This window comes from Microcaecilia unicolor, chromosome 2 (assembly GCF_901765095.1).
Source record: "Microcaecilia unicolor chromosome 2, aMicUni1.1, whole genome shotgun sequence".
Classification (NCBI taxonomy): domain Eukaryota; kingdom Metazoa; phylum Chordata; class Amphibia; order Gymnophiona; family Siphonopidae; genus Microcaecilia; species Microcaecilia unicolor.
Window position 1 is genome coordinate 340,707,843 of NC_044032.1, and position 24,803 is coordinate 340,732,645.

General features: G+C 45.8%; 1 protein-coding gene across 1 annotated transcript in view; it reads left to right on the top strand.

The window, feature by feature from the left end:
- Nucleotides 1-24,803, top strand: part of LOC115463684 (alpha-1,4-N-acetylglucosaminyltransferase-like) — a 94,454-nt gene that overhangs the window by 33,802 nt on the left and 35,849 nt on the right. The window lies entirely within an intron of this gene.

Here is a 24,803-nt window from a genome sequence, read left to right on the forward strand (position 1 = left end):
TGAAATTCCATGTATAAAAGGGAAACAAATGGTGATAGGATAGTACTACCGTCCGCCTCGCCAGGATGAGCAGGTAGACACAGAAATGATAAAAGAAATCAGAGACGCGAACAAAATGGGCAATGTGATAATAATGGGTGACTTCAATTATCCAAATATAGACTGGGTAAATGTAACATCGGGACATGCTACAGAGATACAATTTTGCTTGATGAAATCAAGGACAGCTTTATGGAGCAACTGGTGCAGGAGCCGACGAGAGAAGGAAAAATTCTAGACTTGGTCCTTAGTGGAGCGCATGATCTGGTGAGGGACGTTATGGTACTGGGGCCGCTTGATAACAGTGACCATAATATGATCAGTTTTGACATCGACCTTGAAGTAACTGTACACAGAAAGTCAAATACGTTAGCGTTTAACTTTAAAAAAGGAGACTATGATAAAATGAGAAGAACGGTAAAAAAAAAACTTAGGGGGGCAACTGAGAGAGTAAAAACTGTACAACAGGCATGGACGCTGTTCAAAAATACCATCCTGGAGGCCCAGGCCATACATATTCCGCAAATTAGAAAAGAAAGACGGAAGTTCAAAAGACACCCGGCCTGGTTGAAAAGTGAGGTGAAGGAAGCTATTAGGGCTAAAAGAAACGCCTTCAGAAAATGGAAGAAGGAACCGTCTGAAAATAACAAAAAAGAGCATAAGGAGTGTCAAAGCAAATGCAAGGCGCAGATTAAGAAGGCCAAGAGGGAGTATGAAAAAAAGATAGCATTAGAGGCAAAAAAACATAGTAAAAAATTTTTTCGGTATATTAAAAGCAGGAAGCCGGCAAAAGAATCGGTTGGGCCGCTGGATGACCGAGGGGTAAAAGGGGTGATCAAGGAAGACAAAGACGTAGCGGAGAGACTGAATGAATTCTTTGCTTCGGTCTTCACCGAGGAAGATTTGGGTGGGATACCGGTGTCGGAAATGGTATTTCAAGCGGACGAGTCGGAGAAACTTACTGACTTCACGGTAAACCTGGAGGACGTAATGGGGCAGTTTGGCAAACTGAAGAGTAGCAAATCTCCTGGACCGGATGGTATTCATCCTAGAGTACTGATAGAACTGAAAAATGAGCTTGCGGAGCTACTGCAAGTGATATGCAATTTATCCTTAAAATCGAGCATGGTACCGGAAGATTGGAGGGTGGCCAATGTAACACCCATTTTTTAAAAAGGTTCCAGGGGAGATCCGGGAAATTATAGACCGGTGAGTCTGACGTCGGTGCCGGGGAAAATGGTAGAGGCTATTATTAAAAACAAAATTACAGAGCACATCCGAGGACATGGATTACAGAGATCAAGTCAGCACGGCTTTTGTGTGGGGAAATCTTGCCTGACCAATTTACTTCAATTCTTTGAAGCAGTAAACAAACATGTGGACAAAGGGGAACAGGTTGATATTGTGTATCTGGATTTTCAAAAGGCGTTTGACAAGGTACCTCATGAAAGGCTACAGAGGAAATTGGAGGGTCATGGGATAGGAGGCAATGTCCTATTGTGGATTAAAAACTGGTTGAAGGATAGGAAACAGAGAGTGGGGTTAAATGGGCAGTATTCACAATGGAGAAGGGGTTCCTCAGGGGTCCGTGCTAGGACCGCTGCTTTTTAATATATTTATAAATGATTTAGAGATGGGAGTAACTAGCGAGGTAATTAAATTTGCTGATGACACAAAGTTATTCAAAGTCGTTAAATCGCGACAGGATTGTGAAAAATTACAAGAGGACCTTACGAGACTGGGAGACTGGGCGGCTAAATGGCAGATGATGTTTAATGTGAGCAAGTGCAAGGTGATGCATGTGGGAAAAAAGAACCCGAATTATAGCTACGTCATGCAAGGTTCCACGTTAGGAGTTACGGACCAAGAAAGGGATCTGGGTGTCGTCGTCGATAACACACTGAAACCTTCTGCTCAGTGTGCTGCTGCGGCGAAGAAAGCAAATAGAATGTTGGGTATTATTAGGAAAGGTATGGAAAACAGGTGTGAGGATGTTATAATGCCGTTGTATCGCTCCATGGTGCGACCGCACCTTGAGTATTGTGTTCAATTCTGGTCGCCGCATCTCAAGAAAGATATAGTAGAATTGGAAAAGGTGCAGCGAAGGGCGACTAAAATGATAGCGGGGATGGGACGACTTCCCTATGAAGAAAGACTAAGGAGGCTAGGGCTATACAGCTTGGAGAAGAGACGGCTGAGGGGAGACATGATAGAGGTATATAAAATAATGAGTGGAGTGGAACAGGTGGATGTGAAGCGTCTGTTCATGCTTTCCAAAAATACTAGGACTAGGGGGCATGCGATGAAACTACAGTGTAGTAAATTTAAAACAAATCGGAGAAAACTTTTCTTCACCCAATGTATAATTAAACTCTGGAATTTGTTGCCGGAGAAAGTGGTGAAGGCGGTTAGCTTAGCAGAGTTTAAAAAGGGGTTGGACGGTTTCCTAAAGGACAAGTCCATAAACCGCTACTAAACGGACTTGGAAAAATCCAAAATTCCAGGAATAACATGTATAGAATGTTTGTACGTTTGGGAAGCTTGCCAGGTGCCCTTGGCCTGGATTGGCCGCTGTCGTGGACAGGATGCTGGGCTCGATGGACCCTTGGTCTTTTCCCAGTATGGCATTACTTATGTACTTATACTTATTACTTCACTGGTCATTAATTACTATATCCACACTTTTTACATCAGCTGAGAGAAGCCCCTTTTTCAGTGAAGCCGGAGACTCATGACCAGGAAAAGGTCCTTCTGTGCGATACGTTTATCCATAGATGAGCTTCTGGCTTCACTGTTCAAAGCTCCCCTTTTTATTGGTTTTTTTTCAGAGCCATGGAAAATTACAAAGATGTGCAAGAGAATGTAGTCACATGATCTTGGTTTCAAGTAAACAAGCCTTAATCATGCTCCACTTCCCTTTTGCACCAAATAAATCAGAGACATGACTTCATCTTGTTTTACAAGAAAAAATTAGTTTCGGTCAGAAAACAGGAACTTTAAAGTGGACTGTTGGTTAGAGCAAAGTTGAAAAACAATCTTTAAAATCTCCCATTACAGTCAGACATTGAATGATCAGTGTCCAATGACCATATGTTTTAAAGAGCACCGATTTTTGAATGAGTGGAAGGTAATAAAACAGAGTATAATTTAGATGTAATTCACTTTGGTTGAAAGATAGAGAGAAGTAATTTCAAGATATCTGGTGTTTGACACGATATACTTTGTTTGTTTAACCACTTGCTAATAGCAGATTTCACCTGTAAATATTTAAAATATTGACTATCAGGTAGGTTATATTTACATATTAAATCTTTAAAGGAAATGAGATTTTTCTGAGAGCATACATCTGCCAAACAGTAAATACCTCTAGAGACGAAGTATTTCCAGATGATAGTATTGAAACCAATTTTCACATGCGGATGACTCCAAATTGAAGCCTCCATAGAAGAAGAAATAGAGAACTTACAAGTGGAGTCCAATATAAGAATGGCTTTGAGGGTATTAATTATAATAGGCCAATTAGTAATTAATGCAGTTGATACCAATATAAGCAATTTGTCTAAAGGAAAGGGATCTACCAAAATTTATTCAATGAACATCCATATAGGAGCAACATCATTCTTTGACTGTAACCAAGTCAATGCCCCTTTAAGCAAAAAATGTTTGTTTATAAAGATAAAAGTCTGGATGTTTCAACCCTCCTAAGTGTCTAGGCATATACAATTTAGATAAAGAAATTCTCACAGGTTTAGTTTTCCATAAGAAGGAGGCTATAATTTTATCCAAAGCCTGAAAGAAAGAATTAGGAAATTGGAATGGAAACATATGCATTACATATGTGATGCAGAGAGCAATAACAATTGTAATCGTTTCTATTCTCCCCCACCAACTAAGATATAGGGGAGACCATGAATTACATGAGTCATGAGGTTTTCTTTAGGAATAATTCAGTATTGATTTTAAGAGTATCTTCCCATGAATTCCCAAAAAGGATACCAAGAAACGTAATTTGGTCTAGACACCATCTTATTGGAGATGATATGATTTGTGACCTATTACAATGTATGTTGAGGGGTATTTATTTATTTATTTGTGATGCATTTATACCCCATATTTTCCCACTAGAGCGGGCACAATGTGGCTTACAATGTTACAAAAGGTTACAATGCAATGAGGGTAATGACATGACATTGACTCTATAACCTGAAAGAAATCCATAATAGTTCAGTGATGATAAAGAAGGAAGAGAGCTATCTGGGTTAGTAATATAAAGTAAAACATCATCCGCATGTGCAGAGAGCTTAATTGACGAATTACCAATAGGGACTCCTTCAATTTCTTGGTGATCCTTAATAGTAATAAGGAGTGGTTCTAGTACAAGAAGAAATAACAAAGGTGACAAAGGGCAACCTTGGCGGGTGCCTTTGTACACCTGAAATGAGTCTGTAAGAGAGGAATTGATCAAAGGTTTAGCAGTTGGTGCTGAGTATAAAACAGAAACCATATCAGTGAATTTAGGACCAAATTTGAACCATTTCAATACATGAAACAGAAAAGGCCATTCTACATAGTCAAAAGCCTTTTCTGCGTCTAAAGAAATCACACAAGTTGAAGCTTTTTAGAAATATGCAGTATGGGGCCCTTTTACTAAGCCTCGTCAATTTGGAGTTCCTGCCAGGCTACCGCGTGACCGTTGCGGTAATTTCATTTCTGACATGCGTCTGCTACGCACATCTGAATTATTATTTTCTAGTGGCATTTGATGCATGTAGGTCATTACTGCCCAGTTAATGTGTGAGACCTTACTGCTAAGTCAATGGCTGGCAGTAAGGTCTCAGACCCAAAATGGACACATGCCAATTTTTATTTTGGCACATGCGCACCCAAAACTCACCCAAAACTCACACAGGCCATTTTTCAGAGCACCTTAGTAAAAGGACCTTTAAACACCCTAGAATTATCTGAACCAAGGTGACCAGGAACAAAACCACTCTGTTCAGGTGGTACTGTATGACCAATTATCATCGCTAATCTGACTGCTATGATGTTTGCAAAAATTTTACAGTCAAAATTTAGCAGAGATATAAGACGGTAATTACCAGCAAGAAGGGGATCTCTTCCAGGCTTTTCTAGAAGAACAATAATTGCTTATGACATAGAAGAGGTACATATTTTACCTGATATGCAATAATTATGCAACTGTAAAAACTGTAAGACCATCACTGCCTGGAGAGTTCCTTGGTTTTAATGAAGAAATGGCTTTTTTTTTTTTGTAAAACTTTTATTGAAAAAAAAAATCGATCAACATACAACAATATAATTGAAGGTATCAACCCTTTCCCCACTCACCCCCATCTATCTCTATCCCCTACTAATGTTTCCATCATTATGTGGGATAGTTCTCCTCTTCACTTTCTATCTGTACATCTTGTTAGAGTCTTAACCTTCATTAGGTTCTCCTGCCTCCTCCTCCTGAATTTTACTCAAACACCATGTCTTCTATTTGTCCCAGATCTTATGAAAGGAGACCCATTGTTCATTTTTGGTCGCTGTCAATTCCGCCATAAGGTGCAGATAGTCCAATTTCTTGAGGCAAATAGTTATAGAGGGAAATGTTGTGGTTCTCCATTTGGCAGCCAAAGCCAGACGGGCTGCTGTGACTAGTTGAATAGCCAATCTATGATTTTCAATTTTCACACCAAAGGGTCTATGATGCAGTAGATGGTAAGAAATGGCTTTTTTAATCTCAGACAAGGAAATATCAGCATCCAAATTTGAAACAAATTATGAGTCCAGATTGGGGCACTTTAAAGACTGTAGGAAAGACATCATTTGATCAGAAGATGCATCATGATGACAAGAATAGATACCTTCATAGAAGTCCAAAAAGTGATTACTAATATCCTTTTGCTTAGTCAGGATGGATCTGTTGTGGTTAATGGCACAAATCAATAGTCTTTTCCCTGGCATCTTTCAAGTAGTTTGTAAGAATTCTGCCAGTCCTATTCATGCCTGAGTAATATACAGCAGATTGAGAAGAAAGTTGAATTCCAGCTTTGCGGCTCAGTACTTTGTTATAGTTAAATTTAAGTTTTTGAAGATTAACTAGATCTTCCTTATCTCCAGATGACATATATTTGTGCTCGGAGTGAATTTCTTGTTCCAGTTGTACAAGTTCTCGTTTACTTGTTTTATTAATATGAGCCGGATGAGCAATAATTACCCCCGAATGTATGATTTATATGAGTCCAATATAATTAAGCGAGAAACATCAGGAATATTATTTATCTCAAAGAATAACTTAGTACAGTCAGTAATTGTTTGAAGAAATGCTTCCTCATGTAATAGAGCCGAGTTAAAGCACCACATTTTGGCCTCTGGTAAACAGGAGTTAATATCCTAGGAGACTGTGACACCAGAATGGTCAGATATATGAATTGATTTAGTCATAGAAGTAAATAAGCTATCAATCAGGGATTTCGAAAGAACCCAGTAGTCCAGTCTGGAATATAATTTATGAGGGAAGACAAAGCCACAGCGGAGAGATTAAATGAATTCTTTGCTTCCGTCTTCACCGAGGAAGATTTGGGAGAGATACTGGTGCCAGAAATGGTATTCGAAGCTGACGAGTCAGAGAAACTGAATGAAATCTCTATAAACCTGGAGGATGTAATGGGGCAATTTGACAAATTGAAGACTAGCAAATCTCCTGGACCGGATGGTGTTCATCCCAGAGTACTATTGTTATTAATATGTAATTTATCATTAAAATCAAGTGTGATACCCGAAGATTGGAGGGTAGCCCATGTAACGCCAATATTTTTAAAAGGTTCCAGAAGGGATCTGGGAAATTATAGACCAGTGAGCATGACGTCGGTGCCGGCAAAATGGTAGACACTATTATAAAGAACAAAATTAGCATATTCAAAAGCATGGATTAATGAGACAAAGCCAACATGGATTTAGCGAAGAGAAATCTTGCCTCACCAATCTATTACATTTCTTTGAAGGGGTGAACAAACGTGGATAAAGGGGAGCCAGTCAATATTGTATATCTGGATTTTCAAAAGGCGTTTGACAAAGTACCTCATGAAAGACTCCAGAACAAATTGGAGAGTCATGGGATAGGACGTAGTGTCCTATTGTGGATTAAAAACTGGTTAAAAGATAGAAAACAGAGAGTAGGGTTAAATGGTGTTATGTCTGTGCTTTCCTCGCCCTCTGGTGGCCAGAACGGGTGGCTGCTATGGACCATCACCCGTTCCAGATTCCTGCTCAGTCCAGTCCGGATCTTCCAGGCTGCCAGGTTTGCTTGTGTTGTTTGAGCCTGCACAGCACCCTACTACTATTATTTAGCATTTCTATAGCGTTACAAGGCGTACGCAGCGCTGCACAAACATAGAAGAAAGAGAGATCGGCGATCCAAGATGGCGACGGTTTGACTCGCGCCGACGGACGTGCTACCAATCTGTGCTCAAGCAGAACCTGGAAAGAGCTCCTTTACCTGTCGAGGAGATGGGAAAGCGACGAGGAAAAGTCAGGGATGTTCCCTCCGACCCTGGCGGGAAACCTCAGCTCTCACAGCCGACGCTTGAACATTTTGGAATTGCGTCCGGTTCTGGTCTCACTTCTACTCCCGCAGCTGGTGCCAGCGTCTCAGCGCTGACCGACAGTGGCGACAGGGCTTCTCTAAGCCCTGTTTTACGTAAAGCGCCCCCTCAACCAGGAAGAGACAGCTCCCAGACGAGTCCTGCCGCTTCCAACCTAAGTGGTGAAGGGAGCAAGCAGGGAGGGAACTTGCAGGCAGCAGGAACATCAATTGAACGATTGACTGAACCAGAGAAGAAAACAACTCCGTTTGTGGCATCTACAATCGTGAGTACCCTGGAACAAGTTGTTCAAGCACCTCCCCTGGTTTTTATTGAAGGGAACTTTGAAAAACCTGCTATAGTGACTTTGGAGTCACTTTGGGACCTGAATTCCACAACTCTCTCTGCTTTGCAGTTATCTATTTCAAAGAATTCTGAAACTATTAAAGCTTTAGCTGAGACTGCACTTAAACAATTGCAAATCAATGAGGTCCAAGCGGTTGAAGTAAAAGCCTCTCTGAAAAGGTTGAAAAAATGGAACTTGTGGAAAAATCATTGATTAAAGAAAGGAATTTTGCTTCTAGACGCATGGAATATTTGGAAAATCAATCTAAGAGACTTAATCTGCGTTTTATAAACTTTCCAAAATCACCATTACTTTCCCCGGTACAAATGGTTAAGAAATATTTTGTCGATATTTTGGGAATGCCTGAAACTTCACTGCCACCAATTACAAGAGCTTATTATATTCAAATTCCTGGGCAAGCTCCAGAAAATTTAAATCCTCAGAATGCAATGAATCTGACGGCTTTCCTGGAATCATCTTTGGAGGTGGTCACGCAAAGAACTACTTTGTTAGTGACTTTTGCACTAGAATTAGATAGAGATGCAGTGCTCAGATTATCTCTAAGACATTTAAATTCTTTATTTATGGGTTCAAAAGTAAGGGTTTTCCCAGATTTGTCCAGGGAAACCCAAAAGAGACGTAAGTTATTTCTAGATTTGCGTCCTAGGGCAGTGGCCCTGGGAGCAAATTTTCTTTTGAAATTTCCTTGTGTGTGTAGGATTCTCCTTCACACAAAACAATATCTTTTTTTTGAACCCAAACAGTTGGATGATTTTTTGAAAGGTAAAGAGAGTATTATTATGAAAATTTAGACCCGAATGTAACACTGTAAAGCAGCTTCGAGTAAGTCGGCAGAACATGACGCAGTCTTGGTTTAACAGAATTGATTATAAGCTGGGTACTAAATAGCTTGTTTAATATTTCTTAATTCTTGGATCATTTACCTTATTTGTGGATGATATCACATCGTTAATTTCGTATTACTTTTTTCCTTATGCTTTTTCCGTATTGTGTATTATTATTCTTGATTGAATATTATTATGCATATTAAAATGTTAGAAAGAAATTAAAAAAAAAAACATAGAAGAAAGACAGTCCCTGCTCAAAGAGCTTACAATCTAATAGACAAAAAAATAAAGTAAGCAAATCAAATCAATTAATGTGTACAGGAAGGAGGAGAGGAGGGTAGGTGGAGGCGAGTGGTTACAAGTCAAAAGCAATGTTAAAGAGGTGGGCTTTCAGTCTAGATTTAAAGGGGGCCAAGGATGGGGCAAGACGTAGGGGCTCAGGAAGTTTATTCCAGGTGTAGGGTGCAGCGAGACAGAAGGCACAAAGTGTAGAGTTGGCAGTAGTGGAGAAGGGAACAGATAAGAAGGATTTATTCATGGAGCGAAGTGCACGGGAAGGGGTGTAGGGAAGGACGAGTGTGGAGAGATACTGGGGAGCAGCAGAGTGAGTACATTTATAGGTTAGTAGAAGAAGTTTAAACAGGATGCGAAAACGGATAGGGAGCCAGTGAAGCGACCTGAGGAGAGGGGTAGTATGTGTAAAGTGACCCTGGCGGAAGACGAGATGGGCAGCAGAGTTTTGAACCGATTGGAGAGGGGAGAGGTGACTAAGTGGGAGGCCAGCAAGAAGCAGATTGCAGTAGTCTAAATGAGAGGTGACAAGGGTGTGGATGAGGGTTTTGGTAGAGTGCTCGGAAAGAAAGGGGCGGATTTTACGGATGTTGTAAAGAAAGAAATGACAGGTCTTGGCGATCTGGTGGATATGAGCAGAGAAGGAGAGAGAAGAGTCAAAGATGACCCCAAGGTTTCGAGCTGAGGAGACAGGGAGAATTAGAGAGCCATCAACAGAAATAGAAAACGGGGGGGAGTGGGGAGGTGGGTTTGGGGAGAAAAATGAGAAGCTCGGTTTTGGTCATGTTTAATTTCAGGTGGCGTTGAGACATCCAAACAGCAATGTCAGACAAGCACGCTGAAACTTTGGTTTGGATGCAAGGTGAGATATCAGGGGTAGAAAGGTAGATTTGGGAGTCATCAGCATAGAGATGGTAGGAAAAGCCATGGGATGAGATAAATGAACCAAGGGAAGAAGTGTAGACAGAAAAGAGGAAGGGACCAAGAACAGAACCCTGAGGTACGCCGACAGGCAGAGGGATAGAAGTAGAAGAGGATCCACCAGAGTGAACACTGAAGGTGCGGAGGGAGAGGTAGGAAGAGAACCAGGAAAGGACAGAGCCCTGGAATCCAAGTGAGAACAGGATATCGAGGAGTATGCTGTGATCAACAGTATCAAAAGCAGCAGAAAGATCAAGAAGAATGAGGATGGAATAGAGACCTCTGGATTTAGCCAGTAATAGGTCATTGGAGACTTTAGTTGCTTGGTGATTGCTGCAGCTGAGTTCCAGGTGCTGCTGGGCTTATTAGCCTTTTGGAATCTCTCTGCAGTTGCCTTTGCATTGCGTCTTAGGCCCTGGTATGTGAGTGCTTGTGCACTTCTGCCTGAGAGACTTTGTCTGGACCTGTTTCTGCTTTTGCTGGTTTCCTGCCTTTTGAACCTTTGCCTGAACCTCGACTTTTGCCTTTGCTTGCCGCTTGCCTTTTGAACCTTTGCCTGAACCTGGACTTTGCTTTGCTTGCCGCCTGCCTTTTGAACCTTTGCCTGGTTCTGGACTTTGCTTTGCTTGCCGCCTGCCTTTTGAACTTTTGCCTGGACCTGTCTTCTGCTTGCTGGCTGACTGCCTGGAGATCTTGCCTGGATTTGCCGGTACATCTGTTCTGCCTTGCTTCTGGTGTGGGGTGGTTTTGCCTGCCGCTGCTGCTTCTCGGCGGTTGCCCAAGGGCTCACAAATCTAGGTTCCAGCCTGTAAACATGACAGAATGCAAAGGCCATGAGCTCAGCAGAATCATCCTTCCAGTGGGGTTTCCTGCCCATGACTTTCTCCTCTGTTGACAGTCCAGCTCCCAGCCCGGGCGTAGCTCCTAGTTCCAGTTCGGAGTCCAGTTTCAACTTAATGTTTGCACTTGACTCTTATATGACACTCCATGATTACCATGATAAACTTTTGTCGGATCCAGTCCTGAAGAATACCCCTGAAGCTGCAGCAGAGAGAAGACATGTTTCATGGCTTGGGTTCATTGATAACCCAGTTTCTGCTATTGATCCTTCGACCCAGCTCTACGAGTACCGCCTCAGACTTGCCTTTGATCCAGCCCTGTGGGATACCCCTGAGGCTGACGCTGAAAGGAGGCATAGCAGTAGTCCTGAGTTCCAGACTCGTGCGCAGGAGGCGTGGGACTTTCTGAAAGCTACTGAGTCCCGCTGAGTTCCAGCCAAGCGCCGGAGTCTGCTCTGAGTTCCAGTCAAGCTTCTGAGCCTGCCCTGAGGTCCAGCCAAGATGTGCCTGAGCCTGCTCTGAGTTCCAGCCAAGCTGTGCCTGAGTCTGCTTCGAGGTCCAGTCCTGAGAGCGGTCCGAGGGCCGGCGCTGATGTCTGTCCGAATGCCAGTCTTGACTCTGGTTCAAGCTCCAGCCAAGCTACCCCTGGCCATGTTTTGAGGCTCCTCTGTAGATTCCATCATTGCTACCCGTGGAGACCTGAATTCCCCGTGGAGGTAGGGGGGGCCTTGAGGAGGGGGTACTGTTATGTCTGTGCTTTCCTCGCCCTCTGGTGGCCAGAACGGGTGGCTGCTATGGACCATCACCCGTTCCAGATTTCTGCTCAGTCCGGTCCGGATCTTCCAAGCTGCCAGGTTTGCTTGTGTTGTTTAAGCCTGCACAGCACCCATAGTTGCCTGGTGTTTGCTGCAGCTGAGTTCCAGGTGCTGCTGGGCTTATTAGCCTTTTGGAATCTCTCTGCAGTTGCATTTGCATTGCGTCTTAGGCCCTGGTATGTGGGTGCTTGTGCACTTCTGCCTGAGAGACTTTGTCTGGACCTGTTTCTGCTTTTGCTGGTTTCATACCTTTTGAACCTTTGCCTGGATATGGACTTTGCTTTGCTTGCCGCCTGCCTTTTGAACTTTTGCCTGGACCTGTTTTCTGCTTGCTGGCTGACCGCCTGGAGATCTTGCCTGGATTTGCCGGTACGTCTGTTCTGCCTTGCTTCTGGTGTGGGGTGGTTTTGCCTGCCGCTGCCACTTCTCGGCGGTGGCCCAAGGGCTCACAAACCTAGGTTCCAGCCTGTAAACGTGACAAATGGTCAGTATTCTAAATGAAGAAGGGTAGATAGTGGGGTTCCCCAGGGGTCTGTGCTGGGACTGCTGCTTTTTAACATATTTATAAATGATCTAGAGATGGGAGTAACTAGTTAGGTAATTAAATTTGCTGATGACACAAAGTTATTCAAAGTTTTTAAATTGCGAGAGGATTGTGAAAAATTACAAGAGAACCTTACGAGACAGAGACTGGGCATCTAAATGGCAGATGTTTAATGTGAGCAAGTGCAAAGTGATGAATGTGGGAAAGAGGAACCCGAACTATAGCTACGTAATGCAAAGTTCCACGTTAGGCGTCACCGACCAAGAAAGGGATCTCGGCGTCATTGATGATACGTTGAAACTCTCTGCTCAGTGTGCTGCTGCGGCAAAGAAAGCAAATAGAAAGTTAGATATTATTAGGAAAGGAATGGAAAACAAAAGTGAGTGTAATCTGTTGGATTGGTCGTGAGCCCTTGAGCCCAGGCCGAGGCCCGCTGATAGCAGAGGCCAAGGCCTAGGGGAGACCGACCCGCCACTACACACCCCAGCTATCCAACACCCCTAGCTACCCACACACTGTACCTCAGGAAGAAAGGGAAATAGGCATTCAACGGGCCTCATGGCCGAACTGGAACCGATACACACCCAGGGAGGGGAGAAAGGAACACAGGAGTCCCCACGGGACCCAAGGTGCCAGCCGCACACTGAACCCCAGCCACAGGGCGCAGGAAAATAACCAACCACGGAGGCTCCACAGACCCAGGATGGAACCCCCCAGACTAACAAGGAAGGACACTAAAGGAACCAGAGCGGGGTGCCACACCCCTCTCCCAGGGGCTAGCGCAGGAAAGGAGAACTAATACGGGAAGCACCTTGTAACCACAGGAGGATACGAAGAAACCAGCTAGAAGACCGGGCTGCCACAAGAACACTGCAGCCAGGGACCCCCCAGGACAGAAGGGAAAAATGAACTAACTAAAAGCTACAAAAGCCAGAGACAGGTGCAGGAAACAAAGAGGTAGACTAGCCCTCAAACCAGAGGCCAGAGGCAAAGACACAAAATGGATGAAGAAAATCCCCTGTCTAAACACACAGAAGACAGAGGCAGAGACACAGTACACAAGGGGTTAAAACTTACTGAACCAGAAGCCAGAGGCAGAAACACAGAGGAGGGCATAACTAAATAAATAAACAACCTGAGGGAAGGCGGCAGACCAACAGCCTGCCAGAACAGGAGCAAAGCCCCCACTGAACAAACAAAGCAGTTGGTCTCCCACAGAGAACTGCAAGCAGTGAGGGAGAGCCCCAGCTGGAGACAAGTGAACTGATTACACACACATATGCTGACAGAAACGAATCCAGACAAAGGAAACTAAACAGCAAGCTGAATACACACGCTGCCACGAGATATCCCAAACAAAGGGAAAGTAACTGAAAGCCCTGAACAGGGAACACAGATACAACATCAGAGCACAGAACAACGTTCTGACAGAGAACTGCAAAGGCTTTAGCCACAAAGAAACGTAACGCCAAAGCAGGGGAAGCAGGAATATGTAGGCTTAAGTACTACCCACTGACGTCAGCTCAAACCCTGACAGCCAATCAGGAATGAAGTTCACACCCCTCCCCTGCCAGACCGGCAAAATCATAACAGTGAGGACGTTATAATGCCTTTGTATCTGTCCGTTGGAAACAGGATGCTGGGCTTGATGGACCTTTGGTCTGTCCCAGTATGGCAATACTTATGTAGGATTTGAAAATAAAGTGTATTCCAGTGTATCTGGATGAAATCATCTCTATGAGTTAATTAAACCAAACTGGGTTAACATGTCATGAATAGCCTTGTAAAAATTAGTAATTCTATATTTAACTGTAGATTTTTTGTCCAAAACATAATCAAGGAGGAGGATTTGGGGGGGACACCGGTGCCGGAAAGAATATTTGAAGCGGGGGAGTCGGAGAAACTAAACAAATTCTCTGTAACCTTGGAGGATGTAATGGGTCAGTTCAGCAAGCTGAAGAGTAGTAAATCACCGGGACCTGATGGTATTCATCCCAGAGTATTAATAGAACTAAAAAATGAACTTGCGGAGCTACTGTTAGAAATATGCAATCTGTCCCTAAAATCGAGTGTAATACCGGAAGACTGGAGGGTAGCCAATGTTACTCCGATTTTTAAGAAAGGTTCCAGAGGAGATCCGGGAAATTATAGACCGGTGAGTCTGACGTCGGTGCCGGGCAAGATGGTGGAGGCTATTATTAAGAATAAAATTGCAGAGCATATACAAAAACATGGACTGATGAGACAAAGTCAGCACGGATTTAGTGAAGGGAAGTCTTGCCTCACCAATCTAATGCATTTTTTTGAGGGGGTAAGCAAACATGTGGACAATGGGGAGCCGGTTGATATTGTATATCTGGATTTTCAGAAGGCGTTTGACAAAGTGCCGCACGAAAGACTCCTGAAGAAATTGCAGAGTCATGGAATCGGAGGTAGGGTATTATTATGGATTAAGAACTGGTTGAAAGATAGGAAGCAGAGAGTAGGATTGCGTGGCCAGTATTCTCAGTGGAGGAGGGTAGTTAGTGGGGTCCCGCAGGGGTCTGTGCTGGGTCCGTTGCTTTTTAATGTATTTATAAATGACCTAGAGATGGGAATAACTAGTGAGGTAATTAAATTCGCCGATGACACAAAATTATTCAGGGTCGTCAAGTCGCAGGAGGAATGTGAACGATTACAGGAGGACCTTGCGAGACTGGGAGAATGGGCGTGCAAGTGGCAGATGAAGTTCAATGCTGACAAGTGCAAAGTGATGCATGTGGGTAAGAGGAACCCGAATTATAGCTACGTCTTGCAAGGTTCCGCGTTAGGAGTTACGGATCAAGAAAGGGATCTGGGTGTCGTCGTCGATGATACGCTGAAACCTTCTGCTCAGTGTGCTGCTGCGGCTAGGAAAGCGAATAGAATGTTGGGTGTTATTAAGAAGGGTATGGAGTCCAGGTGTGCGGATGTTATAATGCCGTTGTATCGCTCCATGGTGCGACCGCACCTGGAGTATTGTGTTCAGTACTGGTCTCCGTATCTCAAAAAAGATATAGTAGAATTGGAAAAGGTACAGCGAAGGGCGACGAAAATGATAGTGGGGATGGGACGACTTTCCTATGAAGAGAGGCTGAGAAGGCTAGGGCTTTTCAGCTTGGAGAAGAGACGGCTGAGGGGAGATATGATAGAAGTGTATAAAATAATGAGTGGAATGGATCGGGTGGATGTGAAGCGACTGTTCACGCTATCCAAAAATACTAGGACTAGAGGGCATGAGTTGAAGCTACAGTGTGGTAAATTTAAAACGAATCGGAGAAAATTTTTCTTCACCCAACGTGTAATTAGACTCTGGAATTCATTGCCGGAGAACGTGGTACGGGCGGTTAGCTTGACGGAGTTTAAAAAGGGGTTAGATAGATTCCTAAAGGACAAGTCCATAGACCGCTATTAAATGGACTGGAAAAATTCCTCATTTTTAGGTATAACTTGTCTGGAATGTTTTTACGTTTGGGGAGCGTGCCAGGTGCCCTTGACCTGGATTGGCCACTGTCGGTGACAGGATGCTGGGCTAGATGGACCTTTGGTCTTTCCCAGTATGGCACTACTTATGTACTTATGTACTTATGTACTTAATGATTATATTCATATCACCACCTAATACAATATGGTATATACTGAGAAGTAATATCTGATGAGATAAATCTTTAATGAATTGAGGACAATCCAAATTGGGACTGTGCACATTAATAAAAACATAAGATAAATTATAAATTTGCAACACTACGATTACCCGTCTACCTTCAGAATCTGTTTGATGATTTAAAATAGTATATTGAAGATTTTTTGCCAATAAAATAGCAACACCATTTTTTCTTTTAATTCCAGGGGGGGAAAGACATGTATTAAACCATTTAGATTTTAATTTGACAGATTCTAGAGAAGATAACTGTGAGGGGCATAATCGAAAGGTCGTCCAAGTACGAGTTAGAAAGTCCTTACGAAAACGTCCACAATCAGGCAGGTATAATCAATAAATAGTATGGGCGTTTTTCAACAATCGATTATCCCTGTTGCAAAACGACCAAATGATGACTGCATAAACGTGACTAGCTAGGGCGCCCTAACGCGGTCGATTATCGCAGCTGAAAACGCCCAAATCAGAAAGTGTGTAAAACAATGTACATAGATGTACCGCAACTACGGTACATGCTGTTCTGGACATCCAGGTAGGGAAATATGAGGGATGTTTCTACGCGTTAACTACAGAAAGATCCTGCTGATCCATTGAACATTCCTCATATGTGCCCTATCTGGATGTCTGGAACTGCATGCTCTGTACCTACTGAACATGCAGCTATATGCATATTGTGTATATGTGAAAAGGGTCGGGTGCTTCATACTCATCTATATAAGGCAAATTCCGCACGCAGGAAGGGGCCGCACGCATAACAACCAGTCATGCACGTCAAAGACGTCTATGCTTACGACGGCGTCCACGTGCTGATAGGGCCATATATGGGATGGTCATCCATATATGGAGCTGTGCACGAAACGACGTCCATCACGCAAGGATGTCCATATAAGGCACTTCTTTTCCCACACCTATTCTCACTGAAAAAATGGCACACCTTAGAAGGGAACACAATTTCAGTGAGGAGGAGAGCCTGCTGCTGGTGCGGCTATGCCTTAGGCACCGGCATAGGCTCTTTATCACACACCACCACCTGCCCCCCAGGCTCCAGGCCATGAGAGCCTGGTCCCGCATCAGGGAGAAGCTGGAGAGGTAAGTGTTTGCCCCCCCCTCCTGTACTTACACATATAACAGCTCCCTCCCTCATCAATGTAGCCAGTAACTGGAGTGTGCATGCAAGGATAATGAGTAATATGGGTACATGCACAATCACTAATAAAATGTATGTTCTTGAAAGGACGACCATTCCCATATCCCTACAATAATGTATTTCGTTATTTCATTATTTCTTGCATTTGTATCCCACATTTTCCCACCTCTTTGCAGGGTCAATGTAGCTTACAATACATCAAGAATAGTCGAAACATTGAACAAAATAAATGTATAGCATACAGAAGGATCTTCATAACATGGTAATGATAACACATATAAAGTAGTTTTACAAGCATAAATTATAATGCAGACAAACGGTACTTTCTGGCCTCATGGCCACCTCTATGGCATCATATGCATAGGAGCCAACTCGGTGGCTGCTGTGGGTGCTTCAGCACCCTCAATATTGATTACATTCCTTGTATGTGTCCAGGGAGGGGTGATCCCCACTGGGGTTAGCACCCCCAATAATTTCAAAAAGGTGGCTCCTATGAATCTGTACCAATGGAAGTGGTCCCCCCCCCCCCCCCCACAGTGTTGACCCTCTCTGCTATTTGATTGACAAATGAATGTGTGTATAGAGGGCAAGAAGGACCATCCCCTGACCCTTGCTCTTCAAACTTATATCTTACAGACGCTTTGGGGTTCACAGGGACCTCGAGTCCCTCAGGAGGAGGTTCCGCCGGGTAAGGCGTGAGCGCCCAGACGTCATCCAGGCAGTGCGATGGCACCTGAGGACTCGCCGTAAGTATTCAATACAGGACACCTGTACTGATTTGGAAATGTATTTATAGAATAATGCAAATGTGCTGTACAATATCAATTCCCATGTGGCTAATAGCCAACTAGTAAGTAATAACATATCTGTCCCAGATCAAGGATACAGGTTGCAGGTGCCCTCCCATGACTGTGGCTGCAACTTCCAATGACCATCCCCCCGAGATGAATGAGATGACATGCCTTACTTTACTATCCCCCTTTCTGGGGTGGCTGGATAGTGTGTCCTGGTAGACCTGCCTGAGGCCCTACTTTTACTGGATGTCAGTCATGGCCTCACTCACATAAAAGTTATGTGCTCAACACCCTTCCCACTGCCCCCCCCCCCCAATAAAACAAACAACAACTGCCCATCAACCCCTCGTCGCATCTCACAATGCAAACATGCTGGTCAGCAATGAGTGTGGTATGCCAACATGTCCTGTGTGGTGTGTGTCAGAGGAGGTTCCAGGGTTCCTTGTAATGTCATCTGATGCATCTCATTCCCCATGGGCATAGGCCACGCCTCACCACACCGTGGCCCATCCCCCGCCTCAGGCCACCCAGCTACTGCACTATGCAAGCCATGTTGTATGTGCTGATCTCAATCACACTCCTTTTACATACACAGGTCTCCAGCATCAGCAAGAGGAGCAGGCCGATGAGGAGGGCCACCTACAGGAGGAGGAGCCAAGCCAGGAGGCCCACCTGCAGGAGGAGGAGGAGGAGGAAGCACCACAGGAGGCCCACCTGCAGGAGGAGGAGGAGGAGGCAGCACAGGAGGCCCACCTGCAGGAGGAGGAGGAGTCGGGCTCGGAGGAGGAGGTCCTCATTATTGATGAGGACTATATGGAGGACCCCTCCCCACCTGTACCACCATCACAGCCCTCTCCCTCCCCTTGGCCACCCCCATCATCACCTGCCACAACGCCTTCCCCTGGGCCTGCTCCAACCCTTGGCCCTGCTCCAGCCCTTGGGCCAGCTCCAGCAGCCCTTGGCGCTGGTGCAATGATGCGCCTCCTGCAGCAGCTGGTAGATGGCCAGCAGCAGCTGGTAGATGGCCAGCACCAGCTTCTGCAGGAGGTCAGAGCCCTATGGCAGGGCAATGAGCAGCTCCAGGGCCCACTGAGGGTACTGCTGGGGCTGCTCATTGCCCTGCAACAGAGGGCATTACTCAGAGGGCGTGCCCGCCCTTGACTAACGTTGTGGGGGGGGGGGAATTGTTGGGGTTGTGGGGAGTTGTGGGGGGGAGGGAATTGTAGGGGGGGAGGGAATTTTTGGAGTTGTGGGGAGGTTGTGGGGGGGAATCACAATGTTGGTGGGGCTTTGTTGGGTTGGGGGGGTGTTTTGCAGGGGTGGGGGGGAAATAAATCTATTTGTTACACTTTAAATAACAGGGTGTGTGTGTTTCTCCCTTGTGCACTACATATAAGCAAATGGTGCTGTTGAGTTGAGAGGAAGGAGGCAGCAATATTCATAGCATGAAATGTGCAGTGTGAATGAGAAAGTTGATGCATGTCTGAGAATGTTGGGCCATACAGAAGGCCACCTGTTCATTCCAGCCTGTATGGCCATATGTGCGGGGGGGGGGGGGGGGGGGGGGAGGCTGGATGGATAGTACTGTTCACAAACACAAATACCTAGCCAAACTCTCTCCCTCCCCTCCCCCTTTACCATACTGACCCACAGCACAGAGTGGCATCAATAAGAGATTTGTTGTCTAGCACTTGTGATCTGCCAAGTAGAAACTTACACATAACCCTAGGTAGCACATAGATGATGTTTGCTCTCTGATGGCCAGACATCCTTACCCACAAGCCACATTGGTGGGGGGCCCACGAAGGAGCTACATACAGCTGGCTCTTATTTTCACATTCAGTACATCAGCAATGGTATATAGTGCTGGGGAGAAAAGGGAAAACAATGGGAAGGGAAGCCCATTAGATGGATGATTACTTCATCACAGTTGCAATATAATACAAGAGTTACAGAAGGCCAAAAATAAATATGGTGCTCATTTTTTGGAGGTTTGATCACACTTTCTCCAGTAGTAGCTCAAGGTGAGTTACATGCAGGTATTCTGGGTCTGTCTCTGTCACAGGATGACTCAGTTTGTCCCTGAGCCAACCAAGAGTGAAGTGACTTGCCCTTGATGGGAATTGAACCTGCAACCTTGTAATTACAAGGCTGGTGCTCTAACCTGGCCACCTGCAGGTAATTTGGGTTGGGACCTGTACACAGAACCCTCTCCCTCACCACCACGTCTTAAGGGCTCAGTAGGCAGTACCTGTAGCCACCTTGAGCCTACTTTCCAGGCTACCAAATGTTAGAAATGTTCTTGTTCCCTAACTATGGAGGATTTTAGGAAGGTGTTCAATAATGTGCTAAACACATCCATTGCATATATTATTCCCCCTCCCCCTCCTATCGACCTTGACAATGGGTGGCCACTTCATAAATGGGGACTGGGGTTCACCACATAAAGAAGGAAGATGGAACCTACCGGGAACCAATACAGCAGCTCCAACAGCTGGCCCACACCATTGAGGACCTGCCTACCCCACACAGTACAGCGCTGATGGCCTCCAACCAGTGCACAGGAACATGGTGAAAAAGAGAGCTAGCTGAGAGTTGACTGCAGACTACATACAGTGAATGGACACTCCTTGATTATGAGTAGAAAGAGAAGAGGTGACAGAGAAATGAGAGCTTACCATGAACGTCTGTTTCAAGAATGTGTGTTGCGCCTTCTATCTTCAGGAATATTAGCTGGACATCTGGCTCAGTGAACTTGTAGGAGTGGACAAGCAAACATTGTGCACGGCCTGCAGCCATCACTAGACTGGCAGGACAACCTCAAGCTCTGTGCATATTACCTATGGACTTTGCATTCACACTTGCACCTTTGCTTTGTACCAAAACCTCAGCTTTCATATAATGAGCCTAGACTAAGACCTAAACCTGTGCAGTTTGGACTTTTACTAGTAGTATGTATTTGTTACTAGAGTTAGATTTTGCTGTAAAGGACAATCTATTGTGCTTAGCTAAAAGAAGCTGTAACTTGTAGCATGGCAGCCATTAACTTTGTTTTTTCTGTGAAATACATTTTCTCTCCTTCTGTGCCTTTTCTGAAATATAAGGCTTGCAAGCTGACAGTTAGCTCAGAAGAAGCAGCTGTAGCCAGATAGCAGAAACCAGCTGGAACTTGTGCTGCTTATCAGTATATTGCCTTATATGGTATATGCAATGCCAAATAACTGTGAATAGACTAGAGACCAGTGTTGGAAATAGAGGGTTGTGTGCAAAGCCAAAGATAAGTTTCGTTTCCTGGGTTCTGTGTAAGATCCTCTGTCTGTAACTGCGCATGACTACTGATAAGAGTGTATAAGAACGAGTGTCAGGTGACGCTCAGGGAGCAGTATCCTGAGAGAACTCAGTGCTGTTCATTGCTAGCAATAAAGCTGTCATGCCTTTGGAACCAATTTGTCTCTTGTCTCCTGTTACAAACTGACCCTTACCGAAGGGTGCTTGATTTGGGCCGATTGTAGCAATTTCTTTGCCACCACAGACTGCCTGCTACAACCAGGCAGAGAGAATGGGAGAAAGTAAGGGAGGCTCATGGGATGTGGAAGAGTGGAAACGGAAGGCGTGGTGACTGAGGGCTAGCCCTAATCACAACCCCTTCCCCCCCCCAAAAATATACAGGTGTACCCAAGCATACATTGCCAAACACAAACCTTATTATAAGTGAGAGTAAAACCGTGTAAATGAATGTTAAGAACAACTGGCAACGTCCCAGCGCAGGAAATGGTGGTTTAAATGGCAATGAAGAAAGGGAAGGCAGGTGGGGACGCCCATACTAATGTACCCATAATCAAAATCACACGGGCCTAATCGCTACCTCAGCTGGAGACGTTTAGGAAATCTGTGTATAATTGAAAAGACACTGCCCATTTCTGGAACACCTATCCCCTGTCCAAAATGGGCGTCCCTGGCGACTATTTAAACGCCCACTCACTCCGTATTTTCGAAACCCCATTGGTACAATGCCACCGCGTCAGCCCCCAACCCGGAAGGGAAACTTTTCAGATGGAGAGGTAGAGCTACTGGTGCAGGAGATCCAGCAACGGCACCAAAATCTCATTGCTCCCACAGGGCAGAGGCTGGCTGCAACCACCAAACAACGGGAGTGGGAGGCGGTACGTGACAGCGTCAATGCAGTCTTCCATTGTGCAAGGGACGTGGAGGACTGCAAGCGCAAGTGGCGGAAGCTGAGGAGGGATGTGAGGCACAAGGCTGGTGCCCATCCCCCACCACATGACACAGACAACCTCACCCCCCTGGAGCTCATGGTCCACTCCCTCCTACCCCAGGAGGGCATCCACAGAATAGGGTTGCTTGACACCTCGGCAGAGCCTGAGGGCTCAGGTAGGTTGACGATTATGAAGCTGGGCTATCTGTTCTGCTGCACTAAACTGTGTTATACAAGTTGGGGCCGGGAGGTGGGAGGTGGGGAGTGGGGGGTGGGGGGGGGGGCAGGAGGAGGGGGAGCGAGTTTCAGGCAGGTGTGCTCATATGTAGAATAAACGTCCATCTTTATGAGCGAGTTTCAGGCGGATGTGCTCATATGTAGAATAAACTACCATCTTTATGATGGCATCCTGACTTCCTTACCCCTTCTCCTTTGCTCTGTACCCTTACTCTCTATCCCTACCATACTCATTTACCTTCCCTCTTACTTGTCCTGTGTGTGCATCTTAATTACATTGTAAGCTTTATTTGAGTTGTGGTAGTATTCATGTGTGTCATAGGAGCACACTCTGTGGGTGCTGTGGGTTTATGAACACCCCCAATATTGAGCAACTATCATATAGGTGCCCAGGGTGGAGTTTTGTGCACTGGCCTTAGCACCCCCAATAATACTTTACAGTTGGCTCCTATGGGTGTGTGTAGTAGGTTACTACTGTGGCACAACTTTGGGGGGCCTTCCTTCCCTACTACTCCTTCCTATTTTCCCATCACCAAACTGTGCCTATTTCCTTCTGTCACCTCTGTGCTCTAGTGAGTGTGGGCCACATGCATTCAACTGAAGGAGCCTGTAATGGGGGTGATAAAGCAGTTCTAGGCAGTCTAGCAAGTCAGTAGTAACACAAGACATGCTCAAATGTCCTTCACTTTAACTAATATACAACAAACAGCTTGTCCACAAAGTTGTGAGCGGTGTCCTTCTCTTGGCTGTCCGTTCACCACCTCTACCCAGCTGGCCCTGGGGCTCTCTTTCACATCGGTGTCAATTCCTTTCCTCCTCACCATCTCTTTGCTGGGTCAGCAGTTTGGGGGCCAATGTATATGAATGCTGAAAGACAAAAGTGGGTTATTTTCACTAACACACTTCCTCACCCTTGTGTTATACAGGTGATGACTCTGAGGAGGCTGGCCCTAGTGGCCTGCAAGCCCAACAAAGGTATACACCAGCAGGACACCCTCAACCTTCACCGCCTGCAGCAGCAGTACAGCCTGTACCACCACCACCTGCACCAGTACAGCCTGTACCACCACCACCTGCAGTAGCTGAACCAGCAGTAGAGCCTCAACCTCCACCAGCACCACCGGCAGAGGCGGAACCTCCACCACTGGTTGACTCTGCTGATGAGGATGCATATAGGGGACCAGCTCCTCGCCACAAGCCATCCAGCCAACTGAGGCAACTCCTGCGGCTGGCCACTGATTTGCTGAGGCACAATGTGCGCTTGGAGGAGTACCGGCAGGAAAATTTACAGCTGCAGCGGGAAGCACTGCAGGCGCAGCGGGAAGCCCTCCAGGCGCAGCGGGAAGCCCACCAAGAGGTGCTCCAGGCACACCAGCAAGCCCACCAAGAGGTGCTCCAGCAACTGCAACAGCTGCAGCACAGCATTGAAGGCCTGCGCCCTCAGGTGACCCCACCTACTCCAGCGGTGGTGGTGCAGCAAGACCTGCCATCCACTTCCTCCTCCAGTGGGCAGCAACCACCTCCAGCTAAGAGGTGGGCCTTGAGATCGGGCGCCTCCGCAGCCACTACTGCACCACCCACCACCAAACCAGCTCCCATTCTGGGTCCTGTGGCCAGGCTACAGCCAACAAGGTGGCCAGATTTCCACACCGCAGCCAAAGCCGCAGGCTGCTGCGTCGTGGATATGGAGGAGGACAGAGGGAGCAGCACATCACCAGAGTGTGAAGATACTTCCCCTGCAGCACCAGCTGCAAAGGAAGTCCGTGGGAGGGGTAGGAGGGGACGGGGAAAATGATGGCACATGCTGGAGGGTGAGGGGTGGGGGGGGGGTGAACACTTATGCACTTAATATAAATAAATGTGCACTTACTTTCACGCAAAACTTGTTTCAATGAGTCTTTGTCTTGCTCTTACGCCAAGCTGGTAAGCATTGAGCTCTGCTCTATGGGCTGGGGGTGGAGGGGGCTCCTCTTCCTGCTCATCTGGGGCCTCCTCTGGTGGCTGTGGCTCCTCTGGGAGAGGCTGTCCTCTGCGCTGGGCCAAATTGTGCAACATGCAGCACGCCACAAAGATCTTGGCCACCTTTTATGGACTGTAGAGCAGCTCTCCTCCAGACCGGTCCAGACAGCGGAAGCGGTTTTTCAACAGGCCAAAGGTCCGCTCAATGATCCCCCGGGTGCTGCGATGCCTCCTGTTGTAGGTTTCTTCTGCCCCTGGTTGTGGGTGGACCACAGGGGTCATGAGCCATGTCCTCTGCGGGTACCCTCGGTCACCTTTGGAGAAAAGCAGAATGAGATAGATGAGGGTGTATTGTTTGGAGCAGGTACGGTGGGGGGGGGGGGGATTAGCATAGTGGGTTGTGGAGTGAAGTGGAGGAAGCCAGGGCGGAGGGTTGCCCAGTGGAGGAGATATAGTATGGGTACATCCATGTTGCACTTACCTAGTAGCCATCCACCGGTGAACTCCCCTCATTCAAACCTGCGGAAGATGCCTGAGTGCTG